The sequence below is a fragment of the Spermophilus citellus genome (assembly GCF_964194105.1).
Source record: "Spermophilus citellus genome assembly, chromosome: 16".
Lineage (NCBI taxonomy): Eukaryota > Metazoa > Chordata > Mammalia > Rodentia > Sciuridae > Spermophilus > Spermophilus citellus.
In genome coordinates, this window is record NC_138196.1 from 712,925 (window position 1) to 734,948 (window position 22,024).

General features: G+C 38.3%; 1 pseudogene across 1 annotated transcript; it reads left to right on the forward strand.

Moving 5' to 3' along the window:
• Positions 1–11,290: 11,290 nt before the first annotated feature.
• LOC308635189 (huntingtin-interacting protein K-like) lies at positions 11,291–11,655 on the forward strand (annotated as a pseudogene). The gene has a single exon. The product of its transcript is annotated as a huntingtin-interacting protein K-like (transcript).
• The last annotated feature ends 10,369 nt before the right edge of the window (positions 11,656–22,024 follow it).

The window sequence follows — 22,024 nt, forward strand, 5'->3', positions numbered from 1 at the left end:
ATGACATAAGCTGGAATATAGCTACTGGGAAAGTGATGACTTGTTTTCTGCATTGAAGCCTCCCAATGCAGGAGAAAGAATGGAAGGGCAGCCAGGCAGGAGGAGTGCCACATCCCTCACCTGGGAGGCATGCTCTGCCTCAGAGAGGTTCAGTGATGCTTGCCCTTTCTGCTGCCAAGCCAGCCAACAGACTGAAAGTCACTTCAGAACTCCTCAAAGTCCCCCATCTTTGGGGGGGAGGGTGTCTGGAGGTCTCTATCCAGCTGCAAAGTGCTAAGAATTCAATGTCTATATTAATTCGCTAGGGTATTGTTCTCCAGAGAGTCTTTATGTACACTTTTGTCAATAAGTACTCACACACAATTCCATAAAATAATTTCTCCAGTAGCTGTCAGTTCTACCTGCTAAACATCCAGTTTACACTCTCACCATAAATACCACAGGATTGTCACTCTAGAGCCTCTAAGCTTGATAAATTAGATGATTGGCCCTGAGTAGAAGTGGCAGGTGCTATAAGGAAGGGACACCCATGGTGGGCAGGCATACTCAGAATGGCCAGTATTACCTGCAGACCTTGCAGCATGGTCCAAGCCACTATGGCTGCTATGGCTGACCGGAAGCCTCTGCCTGGAGTTTCTGGTCTTCTCAGTCATCACTGCACGCCACCCCTGGTCAGATTTCTATGTCCCCTGAGGGACTTTCCTAGTCCTCTTCTCTCTCTCTAGAACCTTCCCTTTCCCCTCTCTATAACCTTCCTTTTCACAATTACCCCATGGGTTACCCAGTCACTCCTTCTGGAGCCTGCTTGGAAATTAGCTTCACAACACTCTGGAGGTTTCTCCCTCTCAACCCTGTCTTCACAAGGCACTCTCTGTAACCCCCAATTTTGCCCATTGCTCTTTACCCCTCCTGACCTACCCTATATTTACTTTTGTCTATCTCCCCCTTCAAAATTATAAGCTCCATTTACATTCTATCCCCAATGCCTAGAAGAGAGATATTCAATAAATGTTTGTTAAGACAGATCCTGAATCATCATCTACCACAGGAACTCAGCACACACCATCAAATGAAACAGACCCTTCCTCCACACAAACCTGTTGATGGAGAGCTGGGATGTGAGGCCATGTTTCCAACAGAAACCATGGTGCTTAAGTGGAAATCCAATCATGCCTCCCAAAGAATCCTTTGTCCACTCTCCTCCCACTGGTGAAACAGGTTACATGACTAAGTCTGAGGGCAACAGAATCAAGGCTGGGATTTGAGCAAATAATCTAATCCATCTCAGCTGCTGACATCATCATCATCACATGGTAATTATCATCATCATCATGCCATCCTCCCCAACACCATTATGTCACTACTATTGTTGTCATCAGCATCATGGTCACTGTCATCATTATTATCACCATCACTGTCATCATCATTGCCACTGCCATCATTATCATCACTATCACCACCACAGTCACCACCACCATCACCACCATCATTATCATTGGCCTCATTGGCATCATCACCACCACCACCATCATTATCATCACCATCATTTGCCATCATCACCATTGCCATCATTTGCATCACCAGAACCTCTGAGGAAAGACAACAATACATAGGGTCAGCCCCTTCCATCAAGCTCATAAGCAAAGTTGGCACAAGAAATTCTCATGGCTATGAATCTAGTGATGATGTGGTTTGTACATTCAGGAAAGATGGGTGTGAGGGTCGTGTGAGAGCACATGAGGGCCTTCTGAGCACACCATGATAAAGCCTGAGAGTGACCTGCTGTGCCCACTGAGGCAAGTATCTTTCTCACACAGAAACCAATCAGCCTGAGGCAGATAAATGCACATTATGGGTAAAATACAAACGTGAGATTGTGAAGAGCAGAGCAGTAAAAAATTTAGTGTCAGACAGTAAACTTCACTCTGTTATTCACTCCAGTTTGAAGAAAAACATAACATAATTTACAAGATTGCATATTTCCTAAGAATGTTTTTAACCTGATATTCTGAAATAATGACTATTGTCTCTATTTCAAAACTTGCTGAGTAATCCATCTGGACTTTCATTATTTTATGGTGAATGAAATCCATCAGTTTGTTAAAGTGAACAAGGGTCATCTATTTTACTTATTATTTGTAGGTTTTTAACTAGTTTATTGCTCTGGTCTTTTTGGTGTCTCACATTTTCTTATGGGGATGAATTATTGCCCACAGGTAGCTGGCTTGGAGGAGAAGCCCAGTAGTGAATCAAGGGCGCGGGTGGTCAGGAGAAGGAATAATGGGACATCAGATGTCTATGGACTAACAAACATACAATTAGACTCACTGTACAAAATGAAGGTGCTCCTCAAAGATGCTGCCTGGATCCTCTGAATGTGTCACGGTTTGGGGAGAGATCACTTTGACTTTCAAGTTGTTGTCCTCATTTCTCATTGGCCTCTGGAGGGCAGAGGCCCCTGCCAAATTAGTGTGATGTTCATCCTTTCCCTGGCCATAAGGAAGTTGACTTTGGCCCCCAAATCTGAAGAAAGAGACATCATTTGAAATGCTTTGTGAGACAGCCATAAGTCAATGAAAATTAAAGACAATAAAAAGAACTCTTTATCACCAGACACTCACTGGCTTTGGTTTCTTGAAGCTCCAAACCCAGACACTAAGCAACCATCAGGAAGTATTAATCCTATGCTCCCGGGAATCTGGACATAATCTGAACTCTTTGGACAGTAGCCATGTCCACACTCCTGCAAGTTTCTGGAAACCTGGTTTATAGAGGACTGCAGTATTCTTCAATACAGATGAATGCTATGTTCTTAAAGTATTAGTTTTCCCTACTGCCAACCCCAACCTTGAAGTTTTACAAAAGAAAGAAAATGATATGTCTACAAATTATTTTCATGAAACATGACATTGTTCTACTGATTGTGGGCAGTGGAGGAAGAAAACAAACCCAGCAGTCCCAATGCTGAGTGTTTCTCATTGTCTGTCCCTCCTCCTCCTTTGTGTGAATATCCAAGGGATGCCCTGGTCCCTTGCCTTGTGTCTGCTGAGCCCTGCACAGGGAACAGCAGGGGTATAAGTAGCTTTGATGAAAGCTCAGGTTTAAGTCACTCACTCAACTCCAATGTGTTAGTTTGCTCACCCATGTCATGCAGCTCCTGTCAGGACATGGAGCCACTGGCCCACCCTCAGCCACCTCTTTCCTCTTACAGGATCTGGCTTTTGGAAGAAAGGCTGCTCCCTTTCTATGGCCTCTTCACCTTCTGGAGGTGGAGACTGATGTTTTCATGTACTTGCAAAGTCCGTCTCTATTCCCAAGTGGTGAACCTGCCCATGTATTCTCTGGAGGAGCTTCACAAGATTCTGTCCCTGAACGTCCTGCTCATTTTTCACAGCTGGTTTAAATTTTCATCTTTACCCTGAATTTTATGACTACAGAGAGACAAGCCCAGCTAGGAGAGTTTGGAACACTCAGTGCTTTCTTCATCTGATTTTCTACATCAAACTTTTTTATTTCTTAATGCTCTGTTTACATTTAGCCTGGCTGTAAATTTCCCTCCTACAAAGGAAGATTTTCCATGTGGTCCAGGTGGTCTCCATTTCTTAAATCACATTAGGTGTCCAATTACCTGTCACCACTCCCTGGGTACCTTCCCCAAGTAGGACAGGCAAGTGTTGTCCTCACCTGGGTCCCTAGCAGAGGCTGGGTAGACCCATCTTCTATTCACCCAGATTCTCCCCTCTTCTCTTGCCTGGCTCATGTGAAATCAGTCCAGTGTCCCCTAACACCCTCTAGGGCTCTGAGGTCCCTTTGGACTTGGACTTATTGGGATCAGAGGATTTTGTTTCTTGGAATGACAGCCATTCTGGAATGAGACATCAACAGTTAAAATGAAAGGGGGACATTCTTATTCTCAGAGAAGCTCTGCTTTAATCTTGAAGAGATGGATTGTTTCATATTTGCATTATTTTCCATCAAACTCAGAGACTTTGGCTTGCTAGGAATGGTAATCTTGGTGGAGGGAGACTTGGGTCTTCATAAGCTCAATAAGCAGGTGATGCTGGTCTTGAATTTCATGAAATCTTTTAAACTCATGCACAAATCACTGGTCTCCCATTTTTTGCCTCCATAAATGAGTTTTTACTGTAGCAATCATTACTTCAGGCCCTGCCACCCTCTGCAGAACAATACAGGCTTGATCATGAGCTTCAGATACTATAAAGAGCACCTTCCCAACTCTCCAGAGTTGGATGTGATAGGATGATAGCCAGCACTGAGGGGCCCTGTGGATCGACTTCTGCTTTCCAGTCCCATGCTGGGGACATGGGACCCTGTGGATTGTTCTGCTTAAAACCTGAGCAAGAACCTGGCAACCAGGGAGCATTTTCAGTATGCCAAGAAAGGGAGCCAGGTTCAACAAGGTATGTTGCCTGTTGTCCAACCTCTTCTATTTGAAGGTCATCAGGTACAAGTGGTTAAGGATGCTTAAGGTCAGAGATAACCAGCAGCAACTGGCAATTAAGACCCCAAAGAGTGCTAAACAAAACCAAGGGTATGGAAGCTAAGCCCGTCCCTCATATTCTGCACCTGGGCCCCAGGGCAGCAAGGTCGTGCCTCTGCAGAGGAGGCACATGGTCTTGTCACTGTCTGTGGCTCCTCTGCTTCTCTACGTAGACTCTTCTTGCAGCAGCCTGCCAGCTGACCTGCTGTCACACGCCACAGGAACCTCCACTAAGAGTCTTTCTGTTGACTGCTTAGTGTCCTTGGAGGCAGGCAAGAGGCGCCTTCCTCCAAGTACAGGAATCCAGCCCCAAGTGCGGGAGAGAAATGAGAAGGGCCTTCCAAGCATATCTGGTTTTGAAGATAATCATTTTCCTTGTGCTGAGTGCAATTTATAGTGGACAGACAGATCTTAAGGGCATAGCTCTGAGGACTTTTAAAAAGCTTTCAACAACACAATGAGTTCTGGGACAAGATAAAGGATACCTTTCCTGGTCAGCACAGGCTCTGGTGGAGGTAAGCATGCTCACTTTAGATTCTTGGAGACTGGTTTGCCCAATGCTGCCTGTCAAGCCATGAAAATATCCAGATATACTCTTCCATGTTCACCCTCCTGCATTTCGCCAAGCTGCATGGGCCAGGAGTCTCTTCTTCCTTCTGAGGAGTACCTGCCACTTGAGGACTGGTCCTGTTCATACTCCTAATGACAACTGGGTGGCTTCTTCCCTTTTGTCCACTATGAGTAAAGCTTCTAGGAACACTGGTGTTCACTTCTTCATCATGGTTTTATTCCTCTGGCTGAATGCCAAAGGGTGTGGTTCTAGGAAACAAAGAAGTGACAAACCCTTGTCCAGATGGCAACAGTACTGTTCAGTCCTCCAACAGTGCCTATGTGTCATCTCTCCATGCCTGTTCCAGTGTTGGTGATAAGCACAATAGAGGGTGTGCAGCATGACTTCACCAGGGCTTTCATTTCCATTCCCCAATGAAAAAGGGAGAGAGACACTTTTACTTGCTTTAGACATCACTCTTTGAGAACTTTTTATTAAAATTTTCTGTCACTTTTCAATGTGCTACTTGTCTTTTTATTGAAATGCAATAGTGTTTTTTTTTTTCATTCTAGATAAAAATCTTGAATTAAGAATATTTTCTCCCCTTCTATAGATTGCCCATGTACTTTCATAAAGATGTTTGAAATTATATATAGATTTTTAATTTTTGTTAAGTCTAATTTATATATTTTTAAGAGAGAGAGAGAGAGAGAGAGAGAGAGAGAGAGAGAGAATTTTTTTAATATTTATTTTTTAGTTTTAGGCAGACACAACATCTTTGTTGGTATGTGGTGCTGAGGATCGAACCCGGGCTGCAGGCATGCCAGGCGAGCGTGCTACCGCCTGAGCCAAATCCCCAGCCCTATATATATATTTTTTATTTTACTTGAATTTTTCTTAAGAATTGTTTTCTAGTCCCATAATTAAAAAGTATGCATTCTCCTATGTTGTCTTCAAAAGGTTGCAAATCTCATTTTTCCATTTAAGTCTGTGATTCATTGTTATGTGATTTTTTGTATAGTGTCATTTAAGGGTGAAATTTTATTTTTCTCTACCTGAATATCAACTTTTTATACCATAATTTCATAAAAACTCCTGTATTCCCAAGTCAAACAATTATAAAACAATGAATCTGTTTCAAGACCTGTTCTAATGACTGGCAAATATTTACTTTCTTATATTTATTCTTTAGTATTTTTTTTTGTTTTTAAATGATATAGTAAACTGTATTCATTAAATTTCTTTTCCAAATTTTAATTTCTAGAGTATAGAAATTGCTTCATTATACATTAGCCTTTTATCTCATTGCTTATATTATATGGTATGGTTTGGATATTAGCATTAAGACTGGCTTTCTAACTGTAGCAAACTGTTTTCTCCTCCTCTACATTTTGAGAACATGTCTTTAAGGATAATTTTTTTTTTCATTTTTTTAAGTGCTGGGAATAAACACCATGTCCTCCTGTGTGCTAGGCAAGTATTTTACAATTAAGCAACACTCCCAACCCTAAAAACATTAATTATTTTTTCCTTATGTGTTTGAGAGAATTTATGAGTGAAGCCACAAAGCCCTTAAGTTTCTTTGTTGGGAATGTTTTGATTTATTTAACTGATTTGGTCCTTGAAGACCTTCATTCCTTCTTCTCCCCATTTTGATAAGCTAAACCTTTCAAGGAATCTAACCATATTATCTGAATGGCAGATTTCCTTGAAAAAGTTATTGACAACATTTTCTTATGAATGCTTCTAGAACTGTAGTAATTTTTTCTTGTGATGATATTGGTAATGTGCATTTTATTTCTTGGTCTTATTAGGAATTTGTTGATTTTATGAGTATTTTTTCAGAATCAAATTTTGGCCACAGAAATCTCCCTTTATTGTTTCCTATTTCATGTATTCACACTCACTATTGATGCCTTATTTTCACCTGCTTCAGTATTAATTTGCCCTTCTTCTACATACTCTTTAGGTGATGGCTTAGATCAAGGACTTAAAAATCATGTTTCTAGAAAAGACCCAGTAATAAATATTTTAGACTTTATGGACAACACAATCTCTATGGGAATGACTTAACTCTGCCATTGTGTGCAAAAACAGCCATAGAAATTACATAATGTGTGACTGTGAGCTATTATTGTTTGCTGATTACTATATAGATTATCAGCTTTAATAAGCTCTTCATTTATAATAAATGAAAATATGCCATGAATATTTAGCCATCTTACACAGTTTGATATGTTCTGATTTTTACTATGATTCAGTTCAAAGAGTTTTCTGAAGGTCCTTGTGATTTTCCTATTTCACCCAAGGGTTCCATAGAATTTTTCATGTTACTTCCTAATATTTGTAAAATTTTTTCATAGTATTCTTAATTAGTTTTTGTTGTTTCTGTTTTTGTAGTAGTACCAGGCATTGAACCCCGAGTCACTTAGTGACTAAACCACATCCAAAGCCTTTCTTACATTTTATTTTGAGGCAGGATCTCTCTAAGTTGCTTAGGGCCTCAGTAGATTGCTGAGGCTGGCTTTGAAGTGGTGATCCTCCTGAGAATGAATGCCAGGTCCTCCTGTATGCTAGGCAAGCATTTTACTATTAAGCAACAATCCCAACCTCAGCCTCCCAAGTCACTGGATAATATTAACTGCTTGAGAGGTTATGACAAAACTAATACCCTCAGAACAAATGCTGAATGTCTTCTTTGATATAAAGAGGCTGATTAATATTGGGGTAGGAAAGGGGAGCATGGGAGAAATAAATAAACTCTAGATAAGGCAGAGGGTTGGGAGGGGAAGTGAGGGGGCATGAGGATAGAAATTATGGTTGAATATGTTGAACATCATTATTCAAAGTATATGTATGAAGACACAAATTGATGTGAATATACTTTGTATACTATCAGAGATATAAAAAAATTGTGCTCTTTATATGTAATAAACATTATAATGAATTCCACTTTCACATATAAATAAATAATAATAATAATAATAATAATAATAATAATAATAATAAAAGAAATTTCAAGATGAGGATGAACAACTTACTGAGACTCTGCCCCATATAACTTTAAGACTGGTGTCTACTTTTAAATAGAAGAGCACCCTTTGTTTCAACTGTAAGAACTACACAGCAACGTGGAACATATTTATTTTCAAAGTTGCACAAAATAAAATGTTACCAAATTAATAAGTTGGGCATTAAAATAATCACTAAATGAAGTCATACCATTAAAGTGTATGATAAATTACCTGATACATGACTAAATACACTTAACAAGAAATTGACAGGTAAGATAAATTACATGAAACATGACAAAATACATTTAATAAGAAAAGACAAAAACACCAAGAGAAGAACAGCCAAGTGACTTGAATAGCCTCTTTATACAGGTGATATCTAAGTGCTCACTACTCATAGAAATATCAGCATCTTGATAAATTAGAAAAAAACTAAATATAATAATAACAAATGTATACAATTAAACAGTATTAATGAAGAGGTGGAGTAAGAAGTTCTTATAAACTACAGATGAAGTATAAGTTGCTGGGTTTTTTTTAAAATTGTGTGCCTATTGAAAAACATGATTCTTCCCCACCAGTAGCATTAAAATATAGAAATGATTGCCCTTGTAAACCATAATAACATATAAAAGTATAGTAGAATGAATTAACACAGTTAATTCATTCAGATTTTATCATATTTTACCACAGTTAAAATCTGTATGGTGGAGGAAAAGAGAATGTGCACATTGTAACAAGATACAAATAATAAAGTGTGAATAAAATGGTTTCTAATGTTGAGACACATTTTGGCCACACTACATTCAGCCTAACCCATAGTACAAAACATCAAATCAGTATTATATAAATGTCATATTTGTATACTACTTCACACAGTGCATATATGTTTTAAAAGATAATATGTAAAATTTATGGGAAAATAAAAATTTGGACAAGGACATAAAAGGTTCAATTACACAAATGTGTTTAGATACTACTCATCATTACAAATACAACAATTTTTCCTTAATGTAATATTGAATATTTTTCATCAAAATTTTAGCATGTGGAGTTGGGGTTGTTGCTCAGCAGTAGAGTCTTCACCTAGCACATGTAAGACACTGAGTACAATTATCAGAACCACATAAAAATAAATAAATAAAATAAAGGTATTATGTATAACTACAACAAAGAAAAAACATTAACCAAAAAATTTCAGCATTTTTCTCTGATAAAGGAAAGAGATTAAGGAGAAAAAATACTTTGGAGGAAAATTATGTATGAATTACCCCCAAAATCTCTGCTTCAGGGAAGCAAATTATCTAGTAGTATCATAAAGTGTCAGTGATGTATATAATAAAACTATAATACAATAATAAAGAGCAAGGAGTCATAGTATAAACCAAAACCAAAGATTAATTTATATACATGTATTTTTTTATTGGTAAGAGCATTAGAATATTCTAAGCTTATCCATATCCAAAATAACACTAGAAGTAAGGGATAATACAATGCAATCTAAAATTAGATATTTGGGCTGGGATCACAGTTCCCTGTGAGTTTGCGTGCAGAATATCTAAGATACTGGGTTCAAACTCATCACAAAAAGCATATGTTCAGGTGAGATGAAGTTAGAAGTTGTTTTAATCTGCCTTTTCACCACTGTGACTAAAGAAATTGACTAGAGAAATTGTAAAGGAATAAAGGTTCATTTGCAGGCTTAGGGTTTCAGAGGTCTTATTCTTTGGAAGAATGCACAATTTCTCAGGGTTTAAATTGAGACAGAATATCATGGCAGAAGGGTGTGGAAGAGGGAAGAAACTTACATGGTCATCATGAAGCAGAGACTCTCTTTTGGGGGGAATATACAAATTTACACTCCAAAGCCAAATCCCCAATTTCCACTTCCTCCAGTGACACACTATCACTTCAGTTACCACAGTTAATTCATTCAGGGATTAATTCACTGATGAGGTTAACTCTATGACCAAGTAATTTCTTCTCCTAACCTTTCTGCATTGTCTCACATGTGATCTTTTGAGGGGACACCAACAACTGGATCATAACAGAAATATAGCAGATATAGGCTTGTAATCCTTTCTTTCTCTACTGATAAATTAAATACACATCTACTCATTTTATGGGTCTTTCTCTGACAAAGCCACAAATGAATTCAGATACATTGGACAATTGAGATTTAGATACATTGGACAATTGAAAAAATACCTACAGTGAAATGAGTAGAAATAGCTGGGATACACCAGGGCATTTGAGTTGTTGAGTGAAGTGCCACATATGTGAAAAAAAATCAGGGGTAACCTTAAATAAAAATAGATTGAGATCATATATAAGCTGACTTTAAAATTTTCTGTGATTTTCATCTTAATTTATTCATTGGTTAGAGAAGAAGTGATATATAAGTATGAAAATGACAAAGTGGTAGTCTTCTTCTTGGTGCCTTTTCATTTGCATCACAACCTGAAGTCAGGTCAGAAAATTTAAGTATCAAAGATGTCAGTTTTTTTTCCCAAAAAGAGATTTTTCCAGTGGTTTTGATAACTTCTGTTGCTGGAAGAATTGCTTCTCTCTCAACTCAATTATAGGTACCAAAGGGGAAAATCAAGCCAACTACTGATAGAATAAATAACATTTGAGCACTTTCTGAGACCTGACCTACCTTTGTTCACCCCAAAAATAATTCCAGGCCTAACAATTGTTTTTAGAAGTAGTTTCTCCATGTACTGAGCATCTAAAATTAGTGCCTTCTGTTCCAGGGAGTATAGCCTAAAAATTTCTATAAGCAATAGAGACTGAACATGTGCAAATATATTCACATATTACAAACAGGTGGATTTGGATTTTTTGTAACTACTTCCAAAAACTTAAATTTTCAGCATTACTGTTAAAACTGTGTTAGAAATCAAAGATTCCTGTTTCATCACAGAAAATATTTACAGCACACTCTTCCTCTGGCCTGGAATATAACACAGTTGCACCAGAAGCTTAGTGCATCAGTCAAATGAAAAAGTTTCTGCACTCTGTTTCGTCTTGTCAGAATGCCTATGATAAAAATCTGAAAGATAGGGGCTGGGGTTCTGACTCAGTTATAGAGTACTTGCCTAGAACATGGGAGGCACTGGGTTTAAGCATCAAAACCACATAAAAATAAAGAAAATAAAAGTTATTTGTTTATCTATGACTGGTGAATAAATAAATAAAATGTTTATATTAAAACATAAAAATATGGCGACTGAGGAGGACGTGGAACTGGAGTTGGAAACCGAGACCAGCGGCCCCAAACGGCCCCCGAGAAGGCACAGAAGCATGACAGTGGTGCGGCGGACCTGGAGCGGGTCACCGACTATGCGGAGGAGAAGGAGATCCAGAGTTCCAATCTGGAGACGGCTATGTCCATGATCGGAGATAGAAGGTCTCCGGAGCAGAAAGCCAAACAAGAACGGGAGAAGGAACTGGCAAAGGTCACTATCAAGAAAGAAGATCTCGAGTTGATAATGACAGAGATGGAGATTTCTTGAGCAGCAGCAGGGAGAAGCTTGCGGGAACACATGGGAAACGTGGTGGAGGCTCTTATTGCTCTGACCAACTGATATGTACTTTTTCAGGCATATTTACAGGATTAACTTATTGCAATAAAGACTTTTTTTGCAAAAAAAAATAAATAAAATAAATAAAAAATAAAAATCAGAAAGATAGTAGGTACCCCAGAACATATATGCATGGATATAAAGACTCAGTTGTGAAAATGCTAGTGGGAATATAAATTGTATAAAGCTACTTTTGAAAATGATATTAAGGTTCTTCAGTAAGTTGAAATAAAAATGCCACATGAGGGGCTGGGGATGTGGCTCAAGCGGTAGCGCGCTCGCCTGGCATGCGTTCGACCCGGGTTCAATCCTCAGCACCACATACCAACAAAGATGTTGTGTCCGCCGAAAACTAAAAAATAAATATTAAAAATTCTCTCTCTCTCTCCCTCCCTCCCCTCTCTCACTCTCTCTTTAAAAAAAAATGCCACATGATTCAGTAGTAGTAATTCTGGGTATGTATCTAAAAAAATTGGAGTAACTACATCATAGAAAACAGTACAATTATATTTTCATTGTAGTATTTTTCACAGAATATGGTAAAAGAACTGAAGTATCTTTAAGGTAAATGATAGGTTGGGCATGGTGCAACCTACCTGTATTCCCAGCAGCTTGGAAGGGTGAAGCAGGGGAATCATGAATTTAGAGCCAGTCTCACAAAGTTATCAGTGAGGCACTAAGCAAATCAATGAGATATTGTCTCTAAATAAAATATAAAAAAGGAGCTGGTGATGTATCTCAGTGGTTAACTAGCTCTGATTTCAACGCACAGTACAATAAATAAATAAATAAATAAGCCCAACACATTGACCCTATGTTTTACTTTCCAAGACGCAATTTACTTGCACCCTTTCTGGATTAACTGGACAGAATGTGTCACATTCTTTAACAAACTATTATATGCAGGAGAAATGCAGTTTCAAAATAATGTTTGTAAGAGAAACACAAGTTGCACTGAAGGGGGGACTTTTGTGACCCTGTTAAAGACCAGATTCTGGAAGTCAGGAAAATAAAGATAATTCCTACTAAGCATAAAATCTGCAAGAGTTTATGATTAAGAATTCAGTTAGAAATTGTGAACATGAGGCTAATTAACCCAAAGTTGTCATGGCAGTGGATACTTGAGAGTTTGATATTATCCTGCTGTGAGTCCGAAGTCAAGAAGTGTACCTGCAGAGGACTCTGTAGAATCTTTTTTTAGATATCTACTAAACTGGAGAGCAAAAGAGCCATACTTTTCTCTTTACAGAGTGGACACATTTTCTCTCTTCAAACTGTCACCTTTTTCCTCCCTTATATCACTTCTAAGAAACTCATTGTGTCTGCTTTTTCTCATGTGAAATGCTCACAAAGAGAAAGCAAAATCTATAAACTGACATCCAGTTCTTGGAGAAAAATTAGAAATAGTACATCCATTTGAAATATAGCATAAAAAATAGTTGATAAGGCAAAGAGGAAATGCTGGCATTAAAAATGTGAACAGAACTGAGTGCAGTGGTGCACTTCTGTAATCCCAGGGTCTTGGAAGGATGATGCAGAAGGATCATGAGTTCAATGTCAGCTTCAGCAAGGGAGAAGTGCTAAGCAAATCAGTGAAACTGTTTCTTTAAATAAAATACAAAATACTGCTTGGGATTTGTCTCAGGGATCCTGTGAGCCAATGATTTCTAGAATGACTTCTTTTCCAGTGACAATGAATTGACCCACTATAGGATGGAGCTCAATATTCAATCACAAGTTCCACAAAAGTCATATGAAAAAATAGCTGGCGTCTTATAGATAGTGTGGTTAATGCATTCCTGCACCCTCTGTCTGACAGGATCACAGAATGGGGGATACTTTGACAGGGCTACACCATCTGGAAACTGAATCCATGGGGAAAGTTAAGTGTTTTGTTTATGGTACTCATGATATGGGTAATAGGGTATACATCAATCAATTAAAAAAGTACATGTTGATGAAATGGCAGGAAAATTCCCAGAATGAGAATAAAGATGCTTGGAGATGTGTTTTGATATCTCTCAGGATACAAACAATAGTGTTATTCCTCAAGAAATTTATGAAGAAAAGATTACAAATCAAGGTTCTTGAGAAAAACTTAACAATTTACACTAAGTCCAACTTTTTAAAGCTCCACCCTGTACAACATACATTCACCCCCCAGTAACAGGCCCTCCATTGCCTTACACAGGAATTCATGATGAAAATAGGAAACATATTGTTAATATTAATGGCAAATCGGTTGAGGGGAAGAGCCTGCTCTTTTGTTAAGGATTACAAAGACCGAAGAATTGTTTTATTTTGAACAAGTATCAAAGAAATTCTTTAAGAAAGCACTTAAATAGGTCATATGAAAAAGGAAATTACCTTGGAAATTAAAAATAGAATAATATAAAATTAATATACATTATTTTATAGGCACTTCAGAATAGTAGGCTTTTAAGTAATAGGCTTTCACTTCTTTAAGTGTGTTTTATTGGGACTTTAGTTTAGAAGTAAGAAAATTTACCAATAATCTAGTTATGCTTTAAAGTTAAAGGTTAATGGTATAATCATAGGTATGCTTTAAAGTTAAAAGTTAATAATAGGTCAAGATACATGTAGTTGAGTTGCATAGTCTCACTTAGTGATTGAGGTGTAAATGTAAAAGCCTAATTATGATTGGCAAAGGTTACAAAAAATATTTTAAACAATGGACTCAATATCTTAGGTAATTAATATGTATGTGAAAATATTGTAACTCTTGAAAATTATGTAAATCAAACAAGTTTTCAGCTTTGAAGCTATCCATTAACTAGATGAAAAAAAACCTGTAAAAAAGGTATAAAAATAAATGCCCCTCTAGGGGTAGCAGATACTTCTGAAGGCTGTTTGTAACTTCCCACTGCAGTCTTGTCTCCTCTTCTTTTGCCTAAGCCACTCATCCTTCAGGATCCCTGGATTTCTGCTAGCTAGGGCTTGACCCTGGCAATAGAGATTTAATTGTTTTTCCTTTAAACTTAATGTTGACTCTGTTGATGGGATATATATATATATATATATATATATATATATATAGAGAGAGAGAGAGAGAGAGAGAGAGAGAGATATCTATATATATCTATATATCTATATCTATATATATATCTCTATATATATATCTATATATATATAGATATATATCTATATCTATATATATATAGATATAGATATATATATATACACACACACACACATACACATACATACATACCTGTGATTTGTGCTCATATTCTCATAGTACCACATATCAATGGGAGGGAGGAAGACATCATAATCCTACCATTAGGCTCAAGGCAAAGTTGAAAATAAGTGTGTCTTTAATTGCTTATACTCCAGAGTCTGGGATACTGACAGATCTAGAGACCTGCACCCTCCATCTCTTTTTCATTTTTAATGTTAATACTAGAAACTTTAAATTTTATTTGTGCCTCATTTTTTTTAGGGAAGTAGGAACATTGCTGCCTCAGGGAATTACTTATGAGTAGAAATCTCAAGCTATTTTCTCATAAAATCAGAGAACAGACGTATTAAATAAAAATTTTAAATTGTGATATTTCTTTTTTATAATAATGTATACATATGTATTCACACATTGATTTAACTTTATATACATTGATAAATTAAATGCACTTCTGTCTGGGCTGTTTTTATGTATTGTGAAAAAACACTGCCATGAAATGATTTCATCCTGAGACATATAATTCAATTCACAGTAATTGAAAAAATAATCCAGGGCTGTGGAGCATTATTGTAATATCGGTTAGTTGAAAATCAAACTCTTTTTTCTTTTTTTTTTTGCTGCTGGGGATTTAACTCAGTGTCACATGGCCACTGAGCCCCACCCCATCCATATTTGTATTTTATTTTGAGAGAGTGTTTCACTGAATTTCTTAGTGCCTAACCATTGCTGAAGCTGGCTTTGAACTCACAATCCTCATTCCTCAGCCTCTCCAGTTGCTGAGATTATGGGCATGCACCACAGCACATGGTTGATCCCCAGTCTTTTATCAACTAAAAAAAAGCAGCCAACAACCTGTTTTTCTGACATTATTTGTTTCTAGGTTGGATGCAATTTAGTGTCACTCAAAGAGTTGGCCTACTAGGCTCTGTTTGGAGGAAGTGCCTGAAGCCCTTTCCAATCTGTCTTTTAGGTGAACACTGTCCAGTCCTCACCTCACACAGCCAGTGATGAGGGGGTGGGTTTCCACCATCTTTTGTTTTTTTTTTTTTTTTGTTTCTGAAGCCTGCCAATCTTTGATTTATTTCTATGCTTCCAAACCTAGGTCAGGAGTTCCAGGGTTCTGCACTACACAGGAGCTGAAAAAAAAAACTATCAAAGAAAAAAATAAGCATACTGGAAGCCAGGAAATGGTAAGGGTGTTTTCCTATTTTGAGACTGGGTAGGGAAGCTATTTGAAGCCAGTGGGATTGGCAATGGTAGGAACTGTCATAGGTGGTCAGGGCTCCTCAGAGTTTTCTCCAGTGTCTGGTGTCCAGAAGTTCTCTCTATGGCAACTCAGTTTTCAGTTTGCTCTGACTAATCTAGTGGAGCTTAGGTCAGGATTTGAGACCCCTGGCATTCTTTTCCATTATAGTATGGTGTTTTCAGGGCCTTCCTGAATTCCTATGTGGGAATCTGTGTGCCACTAGCCTGGCATGACCCCAGATTGGGTTGTGAAGACTGAGATAATCATCACAAGAGGAGCCAAACTCCATTGACTGTGTTCCTTCATGAGAAAAGCTATAGTTTTTAAGAACCCCTGCTTTTGCTCCTCCTGAGATTTTTTTTTGTAGTAGTGGTTGTTGTTCTTGCTTTTTAATATATGCTTGTTTGTGAATAAAAAGTAATCCCAGAAATATTTATCTACTAATTCACAACCCCAGCCCTTTTTTATATTTTAATTTAGAAACAAAGTCACATTGGGTTGCTTAGGGCCCCAGTAAGATGTAAGACTGGCTTTGAACTTGCCAATCTCATGCCTCCTGAGCTCTCTAAATCTAGGGTAAGCAGTATAACAGCTATCTGTTATCCAGAACTCCAATTTAGTTATCCATAGTTCTGAGAATAAACCTCTAAATTTCCAGCTCTCACTTCACATTCTCAAAGCCAGAGTTCCTGCTCACCTTGATTGAGGATAAATAGAATAGATAGTAAAATGATCAGGCTGCTGTATAAAGGAGAGCAAGGAGAGCATTCAACCACACCTGGAGGCTAGTGGATAGATATGTTAATGAGCACCATTAAGGCCTAATTCAAATGTAAAATACCTTGAGGCTCACTTGTGGAAATACTGACAACCAAATTATTTGTCCCAAGGGTGAACCCAGATGGAAGTTACAGGAAGAAGGGTGGGATACAGATGTGAACCCAGGTGGTAGCCAGGATGTTTTTTTCAATATCTATTTTAAGTAGATTTTGCCCCATGCTCTTCCTAAAACCATACATATACTCCAAAGCTGGCATGGCAAAATGGGTTTTTCTGCTATTATGCCCTCTCCCACATTGTGGAGTTCTATTTTCTCTTGCTTAAATAAATCTTATTCCTTTTACTCTTACCTTCCCTGAGTGTCCATAGATTTTATTCTTCAAAATTTGTGAGACAGGATCCCAGAAAAACCTGGTTATAGGGGAAATTAAGCTTCATCTCAAAACTCCAGTTTCAACATGATCGATTATTTTTCACATGTTTAATTTTAAAGGGATACCTTATTTGTAATTTTTATCTCCAAGAACTGGAGTTTTAAAAGATTTTTCTTTACCCCTGAGTCTTTCACATAAGACAAAAGAACAGAAAACTTAGGAAATTAGGTGACATTAAAAATAATGACTCACTTATAAATAAAATAGTATAGTTAATGTGTCCCAATTAAAGATACATGTAAGACCACTTTATTAAAATGACCTGTAGAATCATTCTGAACATTCCAGTAAACATCTTTGTGGTGGAGTGTAGGAAAATAATAATGGGTCTAGATTTGTTGTAAACTACAGGAAAGTTTAATCACAGGGCTAGAGTACACAGTGAATTTGAAGGCCAAAATTCATGTAAAGAACCTGGTACATTTTTAATAACCTGTTGTTACTGATGTTTACCAATGATGATTCCTTGCTTCCCTGAATGCTGAAATATAACACCAGAGAAGCACACCTAGGCAAGTGAAGAGTGGAAAGTGGAAGGCTTTATTAAAGGATAGCAGAAAAGACCCAAAATGTGGAATCTGTGGAAGGGGGCAGCCTTTCCTATTTTCCTAAGGTTTTCTTTTAGTCCTCCCACATTCCTTCGTTTTCCTCTATCCTGCAGTGATAGAATGCAGGTGGTAAGGCCAAAAGGTGAAAAAGATAGGTGGACTGCGGGTGGAATTTGAGAAGAAAGGGCCTGGGGTGGTTTGCTGGGAGCTACTTCTTTAACTGTTCTTTAGTGTGAGTTCCAGGCCTTGGGGACATTAGCATTTTAATATTATCAGATGTGTTTCTGGTTTCCTGAACTCCATTCTCAATAATGGTCTCCATTTTCTTTATCTTGCTCAATATTAGACCCAATTTATATAACTACACTGTAAGGGACCGGCGAAACGTCGGAGGAAGAGACCACCAAGTGACCACTCATGCAATTGGCAGAAGGGTATTTATTGAGATTCCAGCATGCTGGGGCTCCATGCCCACTCAGGAAAGGGGAGCAGCCCAGAGCCCAGAGCAGGGGTTGAACAATGCTTAAGTACACTTTTTGGGGAGGGCCGGGGCTTTGCATACATCACAGTCTCCTTTAACAAATCACCTTACACCGCGGGAAAATCAAACAATTCTTAGACTTGATTAGTACATTCATTGGCAGGAACAGGGCTGGCTGGAGTGATAGGTCTTTCCTAAGGAGGGGTTACATTTAAACTGATTGGTTTGGGCCCTGAATGTCTACATGACAAGCAGCACAGGGTCTTGAATGCTTACATGAGGAGTTACACAGGATCCCAGGCCATAAATCAACTAAATTCCCAGTAGGGCCTTGTCTTAACTGCCTCAGGAATTTAACCCATGCTTTGCAGTTTAGAAGCAGGTTTACAATGCCTGGTCCTTTGCATTTTAACTCAGGCTTTGCAGCTTAGAATCTTTACCCTTTCACACTAACTACCTATCGTCTAATCTGGCTTCACTGTTTTACATTAATATTAATCAGTAGCTTTAATACTTTTTCAATATCTGTTTGGATTGAATCAATAACCCAGGAATCAGTGAAGCACAGAATATAGTTTTATCTCTGTTAGACCACGACACAAGAAAAGACCACTGACTCCAATTAAAATCAAATTAAAGCAAGCTTATTATTTCGACCGGCTGGGCTGCCTTGCCCCTCAAAATCGTGGGAGCCAAGGAGAGCCATGAGGCTTCTTTGTGGCCCAGTTTAATAGCCCAAAAAGTTACACAAAGGGGGGTTACAGATAACAACACTCTGAGGAGCATAACACAAGTTTACATTTTTGCTGGCCCTGGCATCAAAATTTATGGAGAACTTAGAGACTCAGAGAGGGTCGTTATCCAGCCAAGGAAGGCCAGAATTTATGAGGTGTCACTAAGGTTTAGGAAAGGGTTGTTATCTGGTCAGGGAAAACCAGACATGGGTGAGTTCAGGGCATGGGCAGGCATTCCAATCAGCTTTACAACATCAACTAATGGTCAGGCCATACAGAAATCCTGATAGTTTTACAGAAAACAGAAATGAATCCTTCATAACTTCTGACAAGCTGGCTTCTGATCTAATGAGACAACTAGGCTAGGTATATCATCTCCAACTGTGGTTTCAGGTCTCAAAGTGACTGAGTTAAGATTCTCCATTGAAGAATTTCCTGTGCATTGTGTTCTCATTCCAACCTCCCATATTTGTTCAGTCCTTAGTTTTATAACAGATACCAAAGTCTATTGGCTTATTTATAAAATATCAGTTTCTTTGTCTTGCCTTCTAGAGATCAGTTTGAACTATAAGTGTGTAGCCTCTAAGGGGAACAGTAGCTGGAAGAAATCTTCTGATGTTCCTTTCATCTAAAAGGAAGCTATTTGGGGGGGGGATCATACCATGAATTCAACTCAGAGGCATTCAACCATTTAGCCACATCAACAACCCTATTTTACATTTTATTTAGAAACAGTTTGTTAGTGACTCACTATTGCTGAGGATGCTTTGAACTCTCCATCCTCCTGCCTCAGACTCCCAAGCCCCTGGTATTAAAAGCATTCTCACCATGCCTGTCTGACTGGTTTTTTTTTAATTATTAAATAGTGTGAATAAAGCTACAATGAAAATATAACTGTAGTTATTTCTTTGTGAAAAGTTTCCCAATTCATTTAGATACATACCCAGAAATATTATTACTAGATTGTATGGCATTTTTTTAACCCAGATTTATTATTATTTTAATTCATTTAGGTACTCGAGTTTAACCCATGGGCACTTTGTCACTGTGCTATAGTCCAACCTGTTCCCCTTTTTTGAGACAGTGTCTCACTCATTTGCTTATGACCTTGCCAAATTGCTGAGTGTGGTCTTGAATTTAAGATTATCCTTTCTAGGGGACACAGAGCCTTCACCAGTGATTGCAGATTTTTTGGGAGGGGCTGGCCTGGTTTCCTAGGCAGACACACTTGTGTGTTAGCAGTCTCTTCACTAGTACAAAGCCATTAAATGTCAGGGCATGCTTAGAAAATTGTTTTGCATTTTTAGCCATTATTTTCCCAAATGACTTTTTCATTTACACTGTCAATATCCATGTTTAAGTGGGGTTATTTTAACATATAACTGCACTTAACAGGCTGCTAATATAATGCAGCTCAGAGCAGCACTGCTGTGCACATGTCCATAATGAAAAAAAAAGTGTATGGTTCCTCATTTTCCATTATATTTTTATGCAATTACAGATATTTGATAACAGAATTTACAAAATAGTATTGGTAATCTTGTTCCTAAAAAGTAACAAATAGCTAATTAGAATATAGTGCAATCATTTAAAAGAAGTCAATGTGACTTTATTGACCATTGTCTGCCCAGCACAGTCTTCCTAGAATTTGCATCATCTTGAATCACTGTGCTTTATAATTTCAGAAATCAACAAGATATATCTAGAACATAGAATTTTACCTTTTGATATAAATTCAACAGGTCTGACTGGCTACATAAGGGATGTTTGGAAAGAAAGAAAAAAAGTCCTTGTGTTGATAGACCCAACCTGATCTTTTCTTAAAATTGGGCATCTTGCCACAAAACTATGAAAAGATAATTTCGGCTTTACTATAAATTACTGCAAATTCTGAACCTGCTTGGAATGCCTGCCCATGCCCTTAACTCACCCATGTCCCGTTTTCCCTGACCAGATAACAACCCTTTCCTAAACCTTAGTGATGACGCCTCATAAATTCTGGCCTTCCCTGGCTGGATAACGACCCTCTCTGAGTCTCTAAGATCTCCATAAATTCTGATGCCAGGGCCAGCAAAAATGTAAACTTGTGTTATGCTCCTCAGAGTGTTGTTATCTGTAACCCCCCTTTGTGAACTTTTTGGGCTATAAAACTGGGCCGCTAAGAAGCCTTGCCTCGGTCCTTGGCTCCCACAATTTTGAGGGGCAAGGCAGCCCGGCCGGTCGAAATAATAAGCTTGCTTTAATTTGATTTTAATTGGAGTCAGTGGTCTTTTCTTGCGTCCTGGTCTAACAGTGTACTGAGCAAATAACAAGATCAAAAGTAGAATCCAGAGTTTATTTTTATTTTATTTATTGTGGACACTTAATGGGTGCAGTACAATGCTTTGCTATTCCTAATGCAGAGGTTACCACTGTCAGGCAGGTGAACACCATCTCCTACACAGCACCTAAAATCAGTTTTCTGAGCATAAATTCCTGCTGTGACCCAATGAAAACCTGGATTCCCTCACTCAAGGCAGATTAGTAGTGCTTAGGTGTGCAGACCACAGCAGGGGTTCCCAGAAAAAGGCTGGGGACAGAGTAGATGGGGGGACAGAGGAGAAGACCAAGGTTCAGGCATGTTTTGGAGAAAAAGGTGTGGATTCAATAAGAGGTTTGGAAAGAGCAGCTAAAGCCCACTTCGGTCAAGAGAGTCCCTGAGATAAAGCGGGTGGTGGGGCATTCGGACATGGCCACCGGACAGTGAAAGCAGAATTTGCTCGAAGTTTTTGGATGATTTGTGTAATGGCAGGAGCTCTTTTGCCTGGGGTGAGGCTGCTCTAGAGAGAGGGGACACAGTTGTCAGAATCACTGAGTGGCTGGCACCCTGTCTCACTATACACAACACTCCCAGGAATACGTGGCCATGTGCAGGGTTCAGGCTGTGCACATGACCTCCTCAGTGGCT